This window comes from Lissotriton helveticus, chromosome 11 (assembly GCF_964261635.1).
Source record: "Lissotriton helveticus chromosome 11, aLisHel1.1, whole genome shotgun sequence".
Lineage (NCBI taxonomy): Eukaryota > Metazoa > Chordata > Amphibia > Caudata > Salamandridae > Lissotriton > Lissotriton helveticus.
In genome coordinates, this window is record NC_136072.1 from 1,082,596,959 (window position 1) to 1,082,618,430 (window position 21,472).

The following is a 21,472-nucleotide window of genomic DNA, read 5'->3' on the forward strand; positions in this document are numbered from 1 at the left end:
ATATTCCAAACTTCAACAAGGGGGCCTATTTTCTTCCTTGCTCTAGGGCCCATTTTTTCACCTGAGAGCCTTGAAAGACTGCATGGATCCTCTCTGATTTGAATTGGTGACAATGAGGTCAGGCAAAGAGCTCTTGTGTGGCTGCATCAGCCCAACTGGGCTACCAGATCTGGCACATTTGTATGCTGCATGCAGACGGAGACACACAACGTACACACAGCCATATATAGGGCAAGTATAAAAATCTGTATTGTGACGCAGCTGCGGCATAAATGTTGCGGCCCATTTACAATGTGACGCATCTAGGGAGATGTGTCACATTGTGAAGTCCCGCATCACATTATACCTGCGTCAGGTATACTGTATGCAGGGTGGGCGTTCCCACGCTAAAAGCCTTCTAGAACTGATGCACTGAAATCTACAAGATTTCACTACATCACTCTACGCCTTCACTGTGTCAAAATCCGTACGCCTGCACAGACCAGGCATAAGTTATGACTCAGGCCTTTTTGTGTCACTTTCATGAGCATTTCCAGCAATGCATCACTTTTGTGCCAACAGATGCGTCAGAATTTCTGACGCATCTGTTAATCCTTGCGCCATGGAGCGCTGTATTGTAAATACAGCACATTCATCGTGGCACAAGGACATTCAGCACTGACTCAAGGAAACTTATGCATCCATGCAGTTGCGTCAGGTCCTTGTGAATCTTCCCCTAAAATGTTTTGAAAACCAGGAAACCAGTATATTGTACCTCCTAAAGCTAAAAATGAAATGCAGCAAATGCAACTATGTAGTGCCATGAAATGGCAGACGTGCATTATGGAATATGGAAAAATGTATCTATAATTTATTTTCCTTTAAATTGATTGCCGTTCCTTCTCTAGTAAACATTTGACGACAGTGGGACCTATGAGGATGCTATTATGAATTTGTGCTTCTTATATTTTCCACAACCCATGGTTAGCAGCCTAGATCTCATCTTTGTGTGAAGTTATATCTGCCTGAGCATCAAATCCATAACTTGGGAGGGTGCTGCTTACCTGGACAGCTATTTAGCATACAATTTCCCATAATTCTCTGCGTGTGGCTATCGACGGTTTGGGGCAGAGAGCTGATAGAAATTAGTAAAACAAGACCATTATATGTCTTACATTGCCTATCAGAAGCAGTGGAGGCGTAGTTATGCATAAACAGATAACATCTTTTGAAAAGGAATCATGTTCTTTGTAACATGAGGTACTAGGGCAAGTGTGCATGAAATTCACACTAAATTGATTAGCTTTGCGCAGTGGTAGTATCGTTGCCAATGAGGTTTAAACGAGGCGTGATTATTGCTTATTAAAAACTTTACCCAATACCCCGTCATGGAGACTTGAAATATAGTCGAAATGGCAATTTTTGACAGTCTCTTCGGAGACTGGAGAATATGTTATTAAAAAATAAGATAGTTCATTTTGCAATGCAAATTTCTTGCAGATTTGTGATCTGTGACAAGGACAAAACGGTGACCATATTTGGCTTCAGTTTACTCTTTACGTTCTCTTTTGTTTTCTCAGCTTTTTAAATACAGCAGTAATATAGGGATTTATTTTCCTTGATGAGTTTTCGTTATTCTTTTATTTCTTCATCTTTGTTCTCATCTTTGCTCCACTGATTCGCTTGGGTCAGTGATGGGCAGAGGACGGGCTTTGTTTCTGCTCTCTGAGGTGACTCGCAGTCCGGCGCAGGGCTGGGCTCTTCCGAGGTCTCATCTACCATTCAAATGTGCACTAACCGCCCAGAAAGTTTTTTTCTGGGAGCGAAGGCGTTTGTTATCAGTAGAAAAATGTGGAGAGGGTTCATACAGATTGTATGGAGTGTTTGAAACAGAACAAGAACTGACAAAGCTCTTGTTTTTGCCGTTTGACATTATGTAAAGTTTATTTCTAATGCTCTTTGTGGCACTGAGTAATTGATGTTACCCAGCTCTATGACTGGGGCGTAGCTTCTGTTGGTGCAGCAGGTGCAGTTGCACTGGCGCCCACAGACCTGCGGGACCCACTGAACGCTGATTATTGTGGTATTTTATATTCCAAACTTCAACAAGGGGGCCTATTTACTTCCTTGCTCTAGGGCCCATTTTTTCACCTGAGAGCCTTGAAAGACTGCATGGATCCTCCCTGATTTGAATCGGTGACAATGAGGTCAGGCAAAGAGCTCTTGCATGGCTGCATCAGCCCAACTGGGCTACCAGATCTGGCACATTTGTATGCTGCATGCAGACGGAGACACACAACGTACACACAGCCTTATATAGGGCAAGTATAAAAATCTGTATTGTGACGCAGCTGCGGCGTAAATGTTGCGGCCCATTTACAATGTGACGCATCTAGGGAGATGTGTCACATTGTAAAGTCCCGCATCACATTATACCTGCGTCAGGTATAATGTATGCAGGGTGGGCGTTCCCACGCTAAAAGCCTTCTAGAACTGACGCACTGAAATCTACAAGATTTCACTACATCACTCTACGCCTTCACTGTGTCAAAATCCCTACGCCTGCAAAGACCAGGCATAAGTTATGACTCAGGGCTTTTTGCGTCACTTTCATGAGCATTTCCAGCAATGCGTCACTTTTGTGCCAACAGATGCGTCAGAATTTCTGACGCATCTGTTAATCCTTGCGCCATGGAGCGCTGTATTGTAAATACAGCACATTCATCGTGACACAAGGACATTCAGCACTGACTCAAGGAAACTGATGCATCCATGCAGTTGCGTCAGGTCCTTGTGAATCTTCCCCTAAAATGTTTTGAAAACCAGGAAACCAGTATATTGTACCTCCTAAAGCTAAAAATGAAATTCAGCAAATGCAACTATGTAGTGCCATGAAATGGCAGACGTGCATTATGGAATATGGAAAAATGTATCTATAATTTATTTTCCTTTAAATTGATTGCCGTTCCTTCTCTAGTAAACATTTGAAGACAGTGGGACATATGAGGATGCTATTATGAATTTGTGCTTCTTATATTTTCCACAACCCATGGTTAGCAGCCTAGATCTCATCTTTGTGTGAAGGTATATCTGCCTGAGCATCAAATCCATAACTTGGGAGGGTGCTGCTTACCTGTACAGCTATTTAGCATACAATTTCCCATAATTCTCTGCGTGTGGCTATCGACGGTTTGGGGCAGAGAGCTGATAGAAATTAGTAAAACAACACCATTATATGTCTTACATTGCCTATCAGAAGCAGTGGAGGAGTAGTTATGCATAAACAGATAACATCTTTTGAAAAGGAATCATGTTCTTTGTAACATGAGGTACTAGGGCAAGTGTGCATGAAATTCCCACTAAATTGTTTAGCTTTGCGCAGTGGCAGTATCGTAGCCAATGAGGTTTAACCGAGGCATGATAATTGCTTATTGAAAACTTTACCCAATACCCCGTCATGGAGACTTGAAATATAGTCTCTTCGGAGACTGCAGAATATGTAATTAAAAAATAAAATAGTTTACTTTGCAATGCAATTTACTTGCAGGTTTGTGATCTGTGACAAGGACAAAACGGTGACTCTATTTGGCTTCAGTTTACTCTTTACGTTCTCTTTTGTTTTCTCAGCTTTTTAAATACAGCAGTAATATAGGGATTTATTTTCCTTAATGAGTTTTCGTTATTCTTTTATTTCTTCCCCTTTGTTCTCATCTTTGCTCCACGGATTCGCTTGGGTCAGTGATGGGCAGAGGACGGGCTTTGTTTCTGCTCTCTGAGGTGACTCGCAGTCCGGCGCAGGGCTGGGCTCTTCCGAGGTCTCATCTCCCATTCAAATGTGCACTAACCGCCCAGAAAGTTTTTTTCTGGGAGCGAAGGCATTTGTTATCAGTAGGAAAATGTGGAGAGGGTTCATACAGATTGTATGGAGTGTTTGAAACAGAACAAGAACTGACAAAGCTCTTGTTTTTGCCGTTTGACATTATGTAAAGTTTATTTCTAATGCTCTTTGTGGCACTGAGTAATTGATGTTACCCAGCTCTATGACAGGGGCGTAGCTTCTGTTGGTGCAGCAGGTGCAGTTGCACTGGCGCCCACAGACCTGCGGGACCCACTGAACCCTGATTATTGCGGTATTTTATATTCCAAACTTCAACAAGGGGGCCTATTTTCTTCCTTGCTCTAGGGCCCATTTTTTCACCTGAGAGCCTTGAAAGACTGCATGGATCCTCTCTGATTTGAATTGGTGACAATGAGGTCAGGCAAAGAGCTCTTGTGTGGCTGCATCAGCCCAACTGGGCTACCAGATCTGGCACATTTGTATGCTGCATGCAGACGGAGACACACAACGTACACACAGCCATATATAGGGCAAGTATAAAAATCTGTATTGTGACGCAGCTGCGGCGTAAATGTTGCGGCCCATTTACAATGTGAAGCATCTAGGGAGATGTGTCACATTGTAAAGTCCCGCATCATATTATACCTGCGTCAGGTATAATGTATGCAGGGTGGGCGTTCCCACGCTAAAAGCCTTCTAGAACTGACGCACTGAAATCTACAAGATTTCACTACATCACTCTACGCCTTCACTGTGTCAAAATCCCTACGCCTGCACAGACCAGGCATAAGTTATGACTCAGGGCTTTTTGCGTCACTTTCATGAGCATTTCGAGCAATGCGTCACCTTTGTGCCAACAGATGCGTCAGAATTTCTGACGCATCTGTTAATTCTTGCGCCATGGAGCGCTGTATTGTAAATACAGCACATTCATCGTGGCACAAGGACATTCAGCACTGACTCAAGGAAACTTATGCATCCATGCAGTTGCGTCAGGTCCTTGTGAATCTTTCCCTAAAATGTTTTGAAAACCAGGAAACCAGTATATTGTACCTCCTAAAGCTAAAAATGAAATGCAGCAAATGCAACTATGTAGTGCCATGAAATGGCAGACGTGCATTATGGAATATGGAAAAATGTATCTATAATTTATTTTCCTTTAAATTGATTGCCGTTCCTTCTCTAGTAAACATTTGAAGACAGTGGGACATATGAGGATGCTATTATGAATTTGTGCTTCTTATATTTTCCACAACCCATGGTTAGCAGCCTAGATCTCATCTTTGTGTGAAGGTATATCTGCCTGAGCATCAAATCCATAACTTGGGAGGGTGCTGCTTACCTGTACAGCTATTTAGCATACAATTTCCCATAATTCTCTGCGTGTGGCTATCGACGGTTTGGGGCAGAGAGCTGATAGAAATTAGTAAAACAACACCATTATATGTCTTACATTGCCTATCAGAAGCAGTGGAGGAGTAGTTATGCATAAACAGATAACATCTTTTGAAAAGGAATCATGTCCTTTGTAACATGAGGTACTCGGGCAAGTGTGCATGAAATTCACACTAAATTGTTTAGCTTTGCGCAGTGGCAGTATCGTAGCCAATGAGGTTTAACCGAGGTGCGATTATTGCTTATTGAAAATTTTACCCAATACCCCGTCATGGAGACTTGAAATATAGTCGAAATGGCAATTTTTGACAGTCTCTTCGGAGACTGGAGAATATATAATTAAAAAATAAGATAGGTATTTTTGCAATGCCATTTACTTGCAGGTTTGTGATCTGTGACAAGGACAAAACGGTGACTCTATTTGGCTTCAGTTTACTCTTTACGTTCTCTTTTGTTTTCTCAGCTTTTTAAATACAGCAGTAATTTAGGGATTTATTTTCCTTGATGAGTTTTCGTTATTCTTTTATTTCTTACCCTTTGTTCTCATCTTTGCTCCACGGATTCGCTTGGGTCAGTGATGGGCAGAGGACGGGCTTTGTTTCTGCTCTCTGAGGTGACTCGCAGTCCGGCGCAGGGCTGGGCTCTTCCGAGGTGTCATCTCCCATTCAAATGTGCACTAACCGCCCAGAAAGTTTTTTTCTGGGAGCGAAGGCATTTGTTATCAGTAGGAAAATGTGGAGAGGGTTCATACAGATTGTATGGAGTGTTTGAAACAGAACAAGAACTGACAAAGCTCTTGTTTTTGCCGTTTGACATTATGTAAAGTTTATTTCTAATGCTCTTTGTGGCACTGAGTAATTGATGTTACCCAGCTCTATGACAGGGGCGTAGCTTCTGTTGGTGCAGCAGGTGCAGTTGCACTGGCGCCCACAGACCTGCGGGACCCACTGAACCCTGATTATTGCGGTATTTTATATTCCAAACTTCAACAAGGGGGCCTATTTTCTTCCTTGCTCTAGGGCCCATTTTTTCACCTGAGAGCCTTGAAAGACTGCATGGATCCTCTCTGATTTGAATTGGTGACAATGAGGTCAGGCAAAGAGCTCTTGTGTGGCTGCATCAGCCCAACTGGGCTACCAGATCTGGCACATTTGTATGCTGCATGCAGACGGAGACACACAACGTACACACAGCCATATATAGGGCAAGTATAAAAATCTGTATTGTGACGCAGCTGCGGCATAAATGTTGCGGCCCATTTACAATGTGACGCATCTAGGGAGATGTGTCACATTGTGAAGTCCCGCATCACATTATACCTGCGTCAGGTATACTGTATGCAGGGTGGGCGTTCCCACGCTAAAAGCCTTCTAGAACTGATGCACTGAAATCTACAAGATTTCACTACATCACTCTACGCCTTCACTGTGTCAAAATCCGTACGCCTGCACAGACCAGGCATAAGTTATGACTCAGGCCTTTTTGTGTCACTTTCATGAGCATTTCCAGCAATGCATCACTTTTGTGCCAAAAGATGCGTCAGAATTTCTGACGCATCTGTTAATCCTTGCGCCATGGAGCGCTGTATTGTAAATACAGCACATTCATCGTGGCACAAGGACATTCAGCACTGACTCAAGGAAACTTATGCATCCATGCAGTTGCGTCAGGTCCTTGTGAATCTTCCCCTAAAATGTTTTGAAAACCAGGAAACCAGTATATTGTACCTCCTAAAGCTAAAAATGAAAGCAGCAAATGCAACTATGTAGTGCCATGAAATGGCAGACGTGCATTATGGAATATGGAAAAATGTATCTATAATTTATTTTCCTTTAAATTGATTGCCGTTCCTTCTCTAGTAAACATTTGACGACAGTGGGACCTATGAGGATGCTATTATGAATTTGTGCTTCTTATATTTTCCACAACCCATGGTTAGCAGCCTAGATCTCATCTTTGTGTGAAGGTATATCTGCCTGAGCATCAAATCCATAACTTGGGAGGGTGCTGCTTACCTGGACAGCTATTTAGCATACAATTTCCCATAATTCTCTGCGTGTGGCTATCGACGGTTTGGGGCAGAGAGCTGATAGAAATTAGTAAAACAAGACCATTATATGTCTTACATTGCCTATCAGAAGCAGTGGAGGCGTAGTTATGCATAAACAGATAACATCTTTTGAAAAGGAATCATGTTCTTTGTAACATGAGGTACTAGGGCAAGTGTGCATGAAATTCACACTAAATTGATTAGCTTTGCGCAGTGGTAGTATCGTTGCCAATGAGGTTTAAACGAGGCGTGATTATTGCTTATTAAAAACTTTACCCAATACCCCGTCATGGAGACTTGAAATATAGTCGAAATGGCAATTTTTGACAGTCTCTTCGGAGACTGGAGAATATGTTATTAAAAAATAAGATAGTTCATTTTGCAATGCAAATTTCTTGCAGATTTGTGATCTGTGACAAGGACAAAACGGTGACCATATTTGGCTTCAGTTTACTCTTTACGTTCTCTTTTGTTTTCTCAGCTTTTTAAATACAGCAGTAATATAGGGATTTATTTTCCTTGATGAGTTTTCGTTATTCTTTTATTTCTTCATCTTTGTTCTCATCTTTGCTCCACTGATTCGCTTGGGTCAGTGATGGGCAGAGGACGGGCTTTGTTTCTGCTCTCTGAGGTGACTCGCAGTCCGGCGCAGGGCTGGGCTCTTCCGAGGTCTCATCTACCATTCAAATGTGCACTAACCGCCCAGAAAGTTTTTTTCTGGGAGCGAAGGCGTTTGTTATCAGTAGAAAAATGTGGAGAGGGTTCATACAGATTGTATGGAGTGTTTGAAACAGAACAAGAACTGACAAAGCTCTTGTTTTTGCCGTTTGACATTATGTAAAGTTTATTTCTAATGCTCTTTGTGGCACTGAGTAATTGATGTTACCCAGCTCTATGACTGGGGCGTAGCTTCTGTTGGTGCAGCAGGTGCAGTTGCACTGGCGCCCACAGACCTGCGGGACCCACTGAACGCTGATTATTGTGGTATTTTATATTCCAAACTTCAACAAGGGGGCCTATTTACTTCCTTGCTCTAGGGCCCATTTTTTCACCTGAGAGCCTTGAAAGACTGCATGGATCCTCCCTGATTTGAATCGGTGACAATGAGGTCAGGCAAAGAGCTCTTGCATGGCTGCATCAGCCCAACTGGGCTACCAGATCTGGCACATTTGTATGCTGCATGCAGACGGAGACACACAACGTACACACAGCCTTATATAGGGCAAGTATAAAAATCTGTATTGTGACGCAGCTGCGGCGTAAATGTTGCGGCCCATTTACAATGTGACGCATCTAGGGAGATGTGTCACATTGTAAAGTCCCGCATCACATTATACCTGCGTCAGGTATAATGTATGCAGGGTGGGCGTTCCCACGCTAAAAGCCTTCTAGAACTGACGCACTGAAATCTACAAGATTTCACTACATCACTCTACGCCTTCACTGTGTCAAAATCCCTACGCCTGCAAAGACCAGGCATAAGTTATGACTCAGGGCTTTTTGCGTCACTTTCATGAGCATTTCCAGCAATGCGTCACTTTTGTGCCAACAGATGCGTCAGAATTTCTGACGCATCTGTTAATCCTTGCGCCATGGAGCGCTGTATTGTAAATACAGCACATTCATCGTGATACAAGGACATTCAGCACTGACTCAAGGAAACTGATGCATCCATGCAGTTGCGTCAGGTCCTTGTGAATCTTCCCCTAAAGAGTTTTGAAAACCAGGAAACCAGTATATTGTACCTCCTAAAGCTAAAAATGAAATTCAGCAAATGCAACTATGTAGTGCCATGAAATGGCAGACGTGCATTATGGAATATGGAAAAATGTATCTATAATTTATTTTCCTTTAAATTGATTGCCGTTCCTTCTCTAGTAAACATTTGAAGACAGTGGGACATATGAGGATGCTATTATGAATTTGTGCTTCTTATATTTTCCACAACCCATGGTTAGCAGCCTAGATCTCATCTTTGTGTGAAGGTATATCTGCCTGAGCATCAAATCCATAACTTGGGAGGGTGCTGCTTACCTGTACAGCTATTTAGCATACAATTTCCCATAATTCTCTGCGTGTGGCTATCGACGGTTTGGGGCAGAGAGCTGATAGAAATTAGTAAAACAACACCATTATATGTCTTACATTGCCTATCAGAAGCAGTGGAGGAGTAGTTATGCATAAACAGATAACATCTTTTGAAAAGGAATCATGTTCTTTGTAACATGAGGTACTAGGGCAAGTGTGCATGAAATTCCCACTAAATTGTTTAGCTTTGTGCAGTGGCAGTATCGTAGCCAATGAGGTTTAACCGAGGCATGATAATTGCTTATTGAAAACTGTACCCAATACCCCGTCATGGAGACTTGAAATATAGTCTCTTCGGAGACTGCAGAATATGTAATTAAAAAATAAAATAGTTTACTTTGCAATGCAATTTACTTGCAGGTTTGTGATCTGTGACAAGGACAAAACGGTGACTCTATTTGGCTTCAGTTTACTCTTTACGTTCTCTTTTGTTTTCTCAGCTTTTTAAATACAGCAGTAATATAGGGATTTATTTTCCTTGATGAGTTTTCGTTATTCTTTTATTTCTTCCCCTTTGTTCTCATCTTTGCTCCACGGATTCGCTTGGGTCAGTGATGGGCAGAGGACGGGCTTTGTTTCTGCTCTCTGAGGTGACTCGCAGTCCGGCGCAGGGCTGGGCTCTTCCGAGGTCTCATCTCCCATTCAAATGTGCACTAACCGCCCAGAAAGTTTTTTTCTGGGAGCGAAGGCATTTGTTATCAGTAGGAAAATGTGGAGAGGGTTCATACAGATTGTATGGAGTGTTTGAAACAGAACAAGAACTGACAAAGCTCTTGTTTTTGCCGTTTGACATTATGTAAAGTTTATTTCTAATGCTCTTTGTGGCACTGAGTAATTGATGTTACCCAGCTCTATGACAGGGGCGTAGCTTCTGTTGGTGCAGCAGGTGCAGTTGCACTGGCGCCCACAGACCTGCGGGACCCACTGAACCCTGATTATTGCGGTATTTTATATTCCAAACTTCAACAAGGGGGCCTATTTTCTTCCTTGCTCTAGGGCCCATTTTTTCACCTGAGAGCCTTGAAAGACTGCATGGATCCTCTCTGATTTGAATTGGTGACAATGAGGTCAGGCAAAGAGCTCTTGTGTGGCTGCATCAGCCCAACTGGGCTACCAGATCTGGCACATTTGTATGCTGCATGCAGACGGAGACACACAACGTACACACAGCCATATATAGGGCAAGTATAAAAATCTGTATTGTGACGCAGCTGCGGCGTAAATGTTGCGGCCCATTTACAATGTGAAGCATCTAGGGAGATGTGTCACATTGTAAAGTCCCGCATCATATTATACCTGCGTCAGGTATAATGTATGCAGGGTGGGCGTTCCCACGCTAAAAGCCTTCTAGAACTGACGCACTGAAATCTACAAGATTTCACTACATCACTCTACGCCTTCACTGTGTCAAAATCCCTACGCCTGCACAGACCAGGCATAAGTTATGACTCAGGGCTTTTTGCGTCACTTTCATGAGCATTTCGAGCAATGCGTCACCTTTGTGCCAACAGATGCGTCAGAATTTCTGACGCATCTGTTAATTCTTGCGCCATGGAGCGCTGTATTGTAAATACAGCACATTCATCGTGGCACAAGGACATTCAGCACTGACTCAAGGAAACTTATGCATCCATGCAGTTGCGTCAGGTCCTTGTGAATCTTTCCCTAAAATGTTTTGAAAACCAGGAAACCAGTATATTGTACCTCCTAAAGCTAAAAATGAAATGCAGCAAATGCAACTATGTAGTGCCATGAAATGGCAGACGTGCATTATGGAATATGGAAAAATTTATCTATAATTTATTTTCCTTTAAATTGATTGCCGTTCCTTCTCTAGTAAACATTTGAAGACAGTGGGACATATGAGAATGCTATTATGAATGTGTGCTTCTTATATTTTCCACAACCCATGGTTAGCAGCCTAGATCTCATCTTTGTGTGAAGGTATATCTGCCTGAGCATCAAATCCATAACTTGGGAGGGTGCTGCTTACCTGTACAGCTATTTAGCATACAATTTCCCATAATTCTCTGCGTGTGGCTATCGACGGTTTGGGGCAGAGAGCTGATAGAAATTAGTAAAACAAGACCATTATATGTCTTACATTGCCTATCAGAAGCAGTGGAGGAGTAGTTATGCATAAACAGATAACATCTTTTGAAAAGGAATCATGTTCTTTGTAACATGAGGTACTAGGGCAAGTGTGCATGAAATTCACACTAAATTGTTTAGCTTTGCGCAGTGGTAGTATCGTTGCCAATGAGGTTTAAACGAGGCGTGATTATTGCTTATTAAAACTTTACCCAATACCCCGTCATGTAGACTTGAAATATAGTCGAAATGGCAATTTTTGACAGTCTCTTCGGAGACTGGAGAATATGTTATTAAAAAATAAGATAGTTCATTTTGCAATGCAAATTTCTTGCAGATTTGTGATCTGTGACAAGGACAAAACGGTGACCATATTTGGCTTCAGTTTACTCTTTACGTTCTCTTTTGTTTTCTCAGCTTTTTAAATACAGCAGTAATATAGGGATTTATTTTCCTTGATGAGTTTTCGTAATTCTTTTATTTCTTCATCTTTGTTCTCATCTTTGCTCCACTGATTCGCTTGGGTCAGTGATGGGCAGAGGACGGGCTTTGTTTCTGCTCTCTGAGGTGACTCGCAGTACGGCGCAGGGCTGGGCTCTTCCGAGGTCTCATCTACCATTCAAATGTGCACTAACCGCCCAGAAAGTTTTTTTCTGGGAGCGAAGGCGTTTGTTATCAGTAGAAAAATTTGGAGAGGGTTCATACAGATTGTATGGAGTGTTTGAAACAGAACAAGAACTGACAAAGCTCTTGTTTTTGCCGTTTGACATTATGTAAAGTTTATTTCTAATGCTCTTTGTGGCACTGAGTAATTGATGTTACCCAGCTTTATGACTGGGGCGTAGCTTCTGTTGGTGCAGCAGGTGCAGTTGCACTGGCGCCCACAGACCTGCGGGACCCACTGAACGCTGATTATTGTGGTATTTTATATTCCAAACTTCAACAAGGGGGCCTATTTACTTCCTTGCTCTAGGGCCCATTTTTTCACCTGAGAGCCTTGAAAGACTGCATGGATCCTCCCTGATTTGAATCGGTGACAATGAGGTCAGGCAAAGAGCTCTTGCGTGGCTGCATCAGCCCAACTGGGCTACCAGATCTGGCACATTTGTATGCTGCATGCAGACGGAGACACACAACGTACACACAGCCTTATATAGGGCAAGTATAAAAATCTGTATTGTGACGCAGCTGCGGCGTAAATGTTGCGGCCCATTTACAATGTGACGCATCTAGGGAGATGTGTCACATTGTAAAGTCCCGCATCACATTATACCTGCGTCAGGTATAATGTATGCAGGGTGGGCGTTCCCACGCTAAAAGCCTTCTAGAACTGACGCACTGAAATCTACAAGATTTCACTACATCACTCTACGCCTTCACTGTGTCAAAATCCCTACGCCTGCACAGACCAGGCATAAGTTATGACTCAGGGCTTTTTGCGTCACTTTCATGAGCATTTCCAGCAATGCGTCACTATTGTGCCAACAGATGCGTCAGAATTTCTGACGCATCTGTTAATCCTTGCGCCATGGAGCGCTGTATTGTAAATACAGCACATTCATCGTGACACAAGGACATTCAGCACTGACTCAAGGAAACTGATGCATCCATGCAGTTGCGTCAGGTCCTTGTGAATCTTCCCCTAAAATGTTTTGAAAACCAGGAAACCAGTATATTGTACCTCCCAAAGCTAAAAATGAAATTCAGCAAATGCAACTATGTAGTGCCATGAAATGGCAGACGTGCATTATGGAATATGGAAAAATGTATCTATAATTTATTTTCCTTTAAATTGATTGCCGTTCCTTCTCTAGTAAACATTTGAAGACAGTGGGACATATGAGGATGCTATTATGAATTTGTGCTTCTTATATTTTCCACAACCCATGGTTAGCAGCCTAGATCTCATCTTTGTGTGAAGGTATATCTGCCTGAGCATCAAATCCATAACTTGGGAGGGTGCTGCTTACCTGTACAGCTATTTAGCATACAATTTCCCATAATTCTCTGCGTGTGGCTATCGACGGTTTGGGGCAGAGAGCTGATAGAAATTAGTAAAACAACACCATTATATGTCTTACATTGCCTATCAGAAGCAGTGGAGGAGTAGTTATGCATAAACAGATAACATCTTTTGAAAAGGAATCATGTCCTTTGTAACATGAGGTACTCGGGCAAGTGTGCATGAAATTCACACTAAATTGTTTAGTTTTGCGCAGTGGCAGTATCGTAGCCAATGAGGTTTAACCGAGGTGCGATTATTGCTTATTGAAAATTTTACCCAATACCCCGTCATGGAGACTTGAAATATAGTCGAAATTGCAATTTTTGACAGTCTCTTCGGAGACTGGAGAATATATAATTAAAAAATAAGATAGTTTTTTTTGCAATGCAATTTACTTGCAGGTTTGTGATCTGTGACAAGGACAAAACGGTGACTCTATTTGGTTTCAGTTTACTCTTTACGTTCTCTTTTGTTTTCTCAGCTTTTTAAATACAGCAGTAATTTAGGGATTTATTTTCCTTGATGAGTTTTCGTTATTCTTTTATTTCTTCCCCTTTGTTCTCATCTTTGCTCCACGGATGCGCTTGGGTCAGTGATGGGCAGAGGACGGGCTTTGTTTCTGCTCTCTGAGGTGACTCGCAGTCCGGCGCAGGGCTGGGCTCTTCCGAGGTCTCATCTCCCATTCAAATGTGCACTAACCGCCCAGAAAGTTTTTTTCTGGGAGCGAAGGCATTTGTTATCAGTAGGAAAATGTGGAGAGGGTTCATACAGATTGTATGGAGTGTTTGAAACAGAACAAGAACTGACAAAGCTCTTGTTTTTGCCGTTTGACATTATGTAAAGTTTATTTCTAATGCTCTTTGTGGCACTGAGTAATTGATGTTACCCAGCTCTATGACAGGGGCGTAGCTTCTGTTGGTGCAGCAGGTGCAGTTGCACTGGCGCCCACAGACCTGCGGGACCCACTGAACCCTGATTATTTCGGTATTTTATATTCCAAACTTCAACAAGGGGGCCTATTTTCTTCCTTGCTCTAGGGCCCATTTTTTCACCTGAGAGCCTTGAAAGACTGCATGGATCCTCTCTGATTTGAATTGGTGACAATGAGGTCAGGCAAAGAGCTCTTGTGTGGCTGCATCAGCCCAACTGGGCTACCAGATCTGGCACATTTGTATGCTGCATGCAGACGGAGACACACAACGTACACACAGCCATATATAGGGCAAGTATAAAAATCTGTATTGTGACGCAGCTGCGGCGTAAATGTTGCGGCCCATTTACAATGTGACGCATCTAGGGAGATGTGTCACATTGTGAAGTCCCGCATCACATTATACCTGCGTCAGGTATACTGTATGCAGGGTGGGCGTTCCCACGCTAAAAGCCTTCTAGAACTGATGCACTGAAATCTACAAGATTTCACTACATCACTCTACGCCTTCACTGTGTCAAAATCCGTACGCCTGCACAGACCAGGCATAAGTTATGACTCAGGGCTTTTTGTGTCACTTTCATGAGCATTTCCAGCAATGCATCACTTTTGTGCCAACAGATGCGTCAGAATTTCTGACGCATCTGTTAATCCTTGCGCCATGGAGCGCTGTATTGTAAATACAGCACATTCATCGTGGCACAAGGACATTCAGCACTGACTCAAGGAAACTTATGCATCCATGCAGTTGCGTCAGGTCCTTGTGAATCTTCCCCTAAAATGTTTTGAAAACCAGGAAACCAGTATATTGTACCTCCTAAAGCTAAAAATGAAATGCAGCAAATGCAACTATGTAGTGCCATGAAATGGCAGACGTGCATTATGGAATATGGAAAAATGTATCTATAATTTATTTTCCTTTAAATTGATTGCCGTTCCTTCTCTAGTAAACATTTGAAGACAGTGGGACCTATGAGGATGCTATTATGAATTTGTGCTTCTTATATTTTCCACAACCCATGGTTAGCAGCCTAGATCTCATCTTTGTGTGAAGGTATATCTGCCTGAGCATCAAATCCATAACTTGGGAGGGTGCTGCTTACCTGGACAGCTATTTAGCATACAATTTCCCATAATTCTCTGCGTGTGGCTATCGACGGTTTGGGGCAGAGAGCTGATAGAAATTAGTAAAACAAGACCATTATATGTCTTACATTGCCTATCAGAAGCAGTGGAGGAGTAGTTATGCATAAACAGATAACATCTTTTGAAAAGGAATCATGTTCTTTGTAACATGAGGTACTAGGGCAAGTGTGCATGAAATTCACACTAAATTGATTAGCTTTGCGCAGTGGTAGTATCGTTGCCAATGAGGTTTAAACGAGGCGTGATTATTGCTTATTAAAAACTTTACCCAATACCCCGTCATGGAGACTTGAAATATAGTCGAAATGGCAATTTTTGACAGTCTCTTCGGAGACTGGAGAATATGTTATTAAAAAATAAGATAGTTCATTTTGCAATGCAAATTTCTTGCAGATTTGTGATCTGTGACAAGGACAAAACGGTGACCATATTTGGCTTCAGTTTACTCTTTACGTTCTCTTTTGTTTTCTCAGCTTTTTAAATACAGCAGTAATATAGGGATTTATTTTCCTTGATGAGTTTTCGTTATTCTTTTATTTCTTCATCTTTGTTCTCATCTTTGCTCCACTGATTCGCTTGGGTCAGTGATGGTCAGAGGACGGGCTTTGTTTCTGCTCTCTGAGGTGACTCGCAGTCCGGCGCAGGGCTGGGCTCTTCCGAGGTCTCATCTACCATTCAAATGTGCACTAACCGCCCAGAAAGTTTTTTTCTGGGAGCGAAGGCGTTTGTTATCAGTAGAAAAATGTGGAGAGGGTTCATACAGATTGTATGGAGTGTTTGAAACAGAACAAGAACTGACAAAGCTCTTGTTTTTGCCGTTTGACATTATGTAAAGTTTATTTCTAATGCTCTTTGTGGCACTGAGTAATTGATGTTACCCAGCTCTATGACTGGGGCGTAGCTTCTGTTGGTGCAGCAGGTGCAGTTGCACTGGCGCCCACAGACCTGCGGGACCCACTGAACGCTGATTATTGTGGTATTTTATATTCCAAACTTCAACAAGGGGGCCTATTTACTTCCTTGCTCTAGGGCCCATTTTTTCACCTGAGAGCCTTGAAAGACTGCATGGATCCTCCCTGATTTGAATCGGTGACAATGAGGTCAGGCAAAGAGCTCTTGCATGGCTGCATCAGCCCAACTGGGCTACCAGATCTGGCACATTTGTATGCTGCATGCAGACGGAGACACACAACGTACACACAGCCTTATATAGGGCAAGTATAAAAATCTGTATTGTGACGCAGCTGCGGCGTAAATGTTGCGGCCCATTTACAATGTGACGCATCTAGGGAGATGTGTCACATTGTAAAGTCCCGCATCACATTATACCTGCGTCAGGTATAATGTATGCAGGGTGGGCGTTCCCACGCTAAAAGCCTTCTAGAACTGACGCACTGAAATCTACAAGATTTCACTACATCACTCTACGCCTTCACTGTGTCAAAATCCCTACGCCTGCAAAGACCAGGCATAAGTTATGACTCAGGGCTTTTTGCGTCACTTTCATGAGCATTTCCAGCAATGCGTCACTTTTGTGCCAACAGATGCGTCAGAATTTCTGACGCATCTGTTAATCCTTGCGCCATGGAGCGCTGTATTGTAAATACAGCACATTCATCGTGACACAAGGACATTCAGCACTGACTCAAGGAAACTGATGCATCCATGCAGTTGCGTCAGGTCCTTGTGAATCTTCCCCTAAAATGTTTTGAAAACCAGGAAACCAGTATATTGTACCTCCTAAAGCTAAAAATGAAATTCAGCAAATGCAACTATGTAGTGCCATGAAATGGCAGACGTGCATTATGGAATATGGAAAAATGTATCTATAATTTATTTTCCTTTAAATTGATTGCCGTTCCTTCTCTAGTAAACATTTGAAGACAGTGGGACATATGAGGATGCTATTATGAATTTGTGCTTCTTATATTTTCCACAACCCATGGTTAGCAGCCTAGATCTCATCTTTGTGTGAAGGTATATCTGCCTGAGCATCAAATCCATAACTTGGGAGGGTGCTGCTTACCTGTACAGCTATTTAGCATACAATTTCCCATAATTCTCTGCGTGTGGCTATCGACGGTTTGGGGCAGAGAGCTGATAGAAATTAGTAAAACAACACCATTATATGTCTTACATTGCCTATCAGAAGCAGTGGAGGAGTAGTTATGCATAAACAGATAACATCTTTTGAAAAGGAATCATGTTCTTTGTAACATGAGGTACTAGGGCAAGTGTGCATGAAATTCCCACTAAATTGTTTAGCTTTGCGCAGTGGCAGTATCGTAGCCAATGAGGTTTAACCGAGGCATGATAATTGCTTATTGAAAACTTTACCCAATACCCCGTCATGGAGACTTGAAATATAGTCTCTTCGGAGACTGCAGAATATGTAATTAAAAAATAAAATAGTTTACTTTGCAATGCAATTTACTTGCAGGTTTGTGATCTGTGACAAGGACAAAACGGTGACTCTATTTGGCTTCAGTTTACTCTTTACGTTCTCTTTTGTTTTCTCAGCTTTTTAAATACAGCAGTAATATAGGGATTTATTTTCCTTGATGAGTTTTCGTTATTCTTTTATTTCTTCCCCTTTGTTCTCATCTTTGCTCCACGGATTCGCTTGGGTCAGTGATGGGCAGAGGACGGGCTTTGTTTCTGCTCTCTGAGGTGACTCGCAGTCCGGCGCAGGGCTGGGCTCTTCCGAGGTCTCATCTCCCATTCAAATGTGCACTAACCGCCCAGAAAGTTTTTTTCTGGGAGCGAAGGCATTTGTTATCAGTAGGAAAATGTGGAGAGGGTTCATACAGATTGTATGGAGTGTTTGAAACAGAACAAGAACTGACAAAGCTCTTGTTTTTGCCGTTTGACATTATGTAAAGTTTATTTCTAATGCTCTTTGTGGCACTGAGTAATTGATGTTACCCAGCTCTATGACAGGGGCGTAGCTTCTGTTGGTGCAGCAGGTGCAGTTGCACTGGCGCCCACAGACCTGCGGGACCCACTGAACCCTGATTATTGCGGTATTTTATATTCCAAACTTCAACAAGGGGGCCTATTTTCTTCCTTGCTCAAGGACCCATTTTTTCACCTGAGAGCCTTGAAAGACTGCATGGATCCTCTCTGATTTGAATTGGTGACAATGAGGTCAGGCAAAGAGCTCTTGTGTGGCTGCATCAGCCCAACTGGGCTACCAGATCTGGCACATTTGTATGCTGCATGCAGACGGAGACACACAACGTACACACAGCCATATATAGGGCAAGTATAAAAATCTGTATTGTGACGCAGCTGCGGCATAAATGTTGCGGCCCATTTACAATGAGACGCATCTAGGGAGATGTGTCACATTGTAAAGTCCCGCATCATATTATACCTGCGTCAGGTATAATGTATGCAGGGTGGGCGTTCCCACGCTAAAAGCCTTCTAGAACTGATGCACTGAAATCTACAAGATTTCACTACATCACTCTACGCCTTCACTGTGTCAAAATCCCTACGCCTGCACAGACCAGGCATAAGTTATGACTCAGGGCTTTTTGCGTCACTTTCATGAGCATTTCCAGCAATGCATCACTTTTGTGCCAACAGATGCGTCAGAATTTCTGACGCATCTGTTAATCCTTGCGCCATGGAGCGCTGTATTGTAAATACAGCACATTCATCGTGGCACAAGGACATTCAGCACTGACTCAAGGAAACTTATGCATCCATGCAGTTGCGTCAGGTCCTTGTGAATCTTCCCCTAAAATGTTTTGAAAACCAGGAAACCAGTATATTGTACCTCCTAAAGCTAAAAATGAAATGCAGCAAATGCAACTATGTAGTGCCATGAAATGGCACACGTGCATTATGGAATATGGAAAAATGTATCTATAATTTATTTTCCTTTAAATTGATTGCCGTTCCTTCTCTAGTAAACATTTGAAGACAGTGGGACCTATGAGGATGCTATTATGAATTTGTGCTTCTTATATTTTCCACAACCCATGGTTAGCAGCCTAGATCTCATCTTTGTGTGAAGGTATATCTGCCTGAGCATCAAATCCATAACTTGGGAGGGTGCTGCTTACCTGTACAGCTATTTAGCATACAATTTCCCATAATTCTCTGCGTGTGGCTATCGACGGTTTGGGGCAGAGAGCTGATAGAAATTAGTAAAACAACACCATTATATGTCTTACATTGCCTATCAGAAGCAGTGGAGGAGTAGTTATGCATAAACAGATAACATCTTTTGAAAAGGAATCATGTTCTTTGTAACATGAGGTACTCGGGCAAGTGTGCATGAAATTCCCACTAAATTGTTTAGCTTTGCGCAGTGGCAGTATCGTAGCCAATGAGGTTTAACCGAGGCGTGATTATTGCTTATTGAAAACTTTACCCAATACCCCGTCATGGAGACTCGAAATATAGTCGAAATGGCAATTTTTGACAATCTCTTCGGAGACTGGAGAATATATAATTAAAAAATAAAATAGGTTTTTTTGCAATGCAATTTACTTGCAGGTTTGTGATCTGTGACAAGGACAAAACGGTGACTCTATTTGGCTTCAGTTTACTCTTTACGTTCTCTTTTGTTTTCTCAGCTTTTTAAATACAGCAGTAATTTAGGGATTTATTTTCCTTGATGAGTTTTCGTTATTCTTTTATTTCTTACCCTTTGTTCTCATCTTTGCTCCACGGATTCGCTTGGGTCAGTGATGGGCAGAGGACGGGCTTTGTTTCTGCTCTCTGAGGTGACTCGCAGTCCGGCGCAGGGCTGGGCTCTTCCGAGGTCTCATCTCCCATTCAAATGTGCACTAACCGCCCAGAAAGTTTTTTTCTGGGAGCGAAGGCATTTGTTATCAGTAGGAAAATGTGGAGAGGGTTCATACAGATTGTATGGAGTGTTTGAAACAGAACAAGAACTGACAAAGCTCTTGTTTTGCCGTTTGACATTATGTAAAGTTTATTTCTAATGCTCTTTGTGGCACTGAGTAATTGATGTTACCCAGCTCTATGACAGGGGCTTAGCTTCTGTTGGTGCAGCAGGTGCAGTTGCACTGGCGCCCACAGACCTGCGGGACCCACTGAACCCTGATTATTGCGGTATTTTATATTCCAAACTTCAACAAGGGGGCCTATTTTCTTCCTTGCTCTAGGGCCCATTTTTTCACCTGAGAGCCTTGAAAGACTGCATGGATCCTCTCTGATTTGAATTGGTGACAATGAGGTCAGGCAAAGAGCTCTTGTGTGGCTGCATCAGCCCAACTGGGCTACCAGATCTGGCACATTTGTATGCTGCATGCAGACGGAGACACACAACGTACACACAGCCATATATAGGGCAAGTATAAAAATCTGTATTGTGACGCAGCTGCGGCGTAAATGTTGCAAACCCATTTACAATGAGACGCATCTAGGGAGATGTGTCACATTGTGAAGTCCCGCATCACATTATACCTGCGTCAGGTATAATGTATGCAGGGTGGGCGTTCCCACGCTAAAAGCCTTCTAGAACTGATGCACTGATATCTACAAGATTTCACTACATCACTCTACGCCTTCACTGTGTCAAAATCCCTACGCCTGCACAGACCAGGCATAAGTTATGACTCAGGGCTTTTTGCGTCACTTTCATGAGCATTTCGAGCAATGCATCACTTTTGTGCCAACAGATGCGTCAGAATTTCTGACGCATCTGTTAATCCTTGCGCCATGGAGCGCTGTATTGTAAATACAGCACATTCATCGTGGCACAAGGACATTCAGCACTGACTCAAGGAAACTTATGCATCCATGCAGTTGCGTCAGGTCCTTGTGAATCTTCCCCTAAAATGTTTTGAAAACCAGGAAACCAGTATATTGTACCTCCTAAAGCTAAATATGAAATGCAGCAAATGCAACTATGTAGTGCCATGAAATGGCAGACGTGCATTATGGAATATGGAAAAATGTATCTATAAT

The 21,472-nt window shown here is 42.5% G+C and overlaps 7 non-coding genes and 3 pseudogenes across 7 annotated transcripts; all 10 read left to right on the forward strand.

Moving 5' to 3' along the window:
- Positions 1-1,280: 1,280 nt before the first annotated feature.
- On the forward strand, positions 1,281-1,420 carry LOC144793090 (U4 spliceosomal RNA). Its single transcript, XR_013602755.1, has one exon. It is a non-coding gene; the product is annotated as a U4 spliceosomal RNA (small nuclear RNA).
- Positions 1,421-3,349: 1,929 nt separating this feature from the next.
- LOC144793173 (U4 spliceosomal RNA) lies at positions 3,350-3,467 on the forward strand (annotated as a pseudogene).
- A 1,929-nt stretch (positions 3,468-5,396) lies between these two features.
- Positions 5,397-5,536, forward strand: LOC144793814 (U4 spliceosomal RNA). Its single transcript, XR_013603277.1, has one exon. It is a non-coding gene; the product is annotated as a U4 spliceosomal RNA (small nuclear RNA).
- Positions 5,537-7,464: 1,928 nt separating this feature from the next.
- Positions 7,465-7,604, forward strand: LOC144793091 (U4 spliceosomal RNA). The gene has a single exon (XR_013602756.1). It is a non-coding gene; the product is annotated as a U4 spliceosomal RNA (small nuclear RNA).
- Positions 7,605-9,533: 1,929 nt separating this feature from the next.
- LOC144793176 (U4 spliceosomal RNA) lies at positions 9,534-9,651 on the forward strand (annotated as a pseudogene).
- Positions 9,652-11,580: 1,929 nt separating this feature from the next.
- LOC144793115 (U4 spliceosomal RNA) lies at positions 11,581-11,719 on the forward strand. The gene has a single exon (XR_013602777.1). It is a non-coding gene; the product is annotated as a U4 spliceosomal RNA (small nuclear RNA).
- Positions 11,720-13,648: 1,929 nt separating this feature from the next.
- Positions 13,649-13,788, forward strand: LOC144793010 (U4 spliceosomal RNA). Its single transcript, XR_013602684.1, has one exon. It is a non-coding gene; the product is annotated as a U4 spliceosomal RNA (small nuclear RNA).
- A 1,929-nt stretch (positions 13,789-15,717) lies between these two features.
- LOC144793092 (U4 spliceosomal RNA) lies at positions 15,718-15,857 on the forward strand. Its single transcript, XR_013602757.1, has one exon. It is a non-coding gene; the product is annotated as a U4 spliceosomal RNA (small nuclear RNA).
- A 1,929-nt stretch (positions 15,858-17,786) lies between these two features.
- LOC144793174 (U4 spliceosomal RNA) lies at positions 17,787-17,904 on the forward strand (annotated as a pseudogene).
- A 1,929-nt stretch (positions 17,905-19,833) lies between these two features.
- LOC144793791 (U4 spliceosomal RNA) lies at positions 19,834-19,973 on the forward strand. Its single transcript, XR_013603257.1, has one exon. It is a non-coding gene; the product is annotated as a U4 spliceosomal RNA (small nuclear RNA).
- Positions 19,974-21,472: the final 1,499 nt, after the last annotated feature.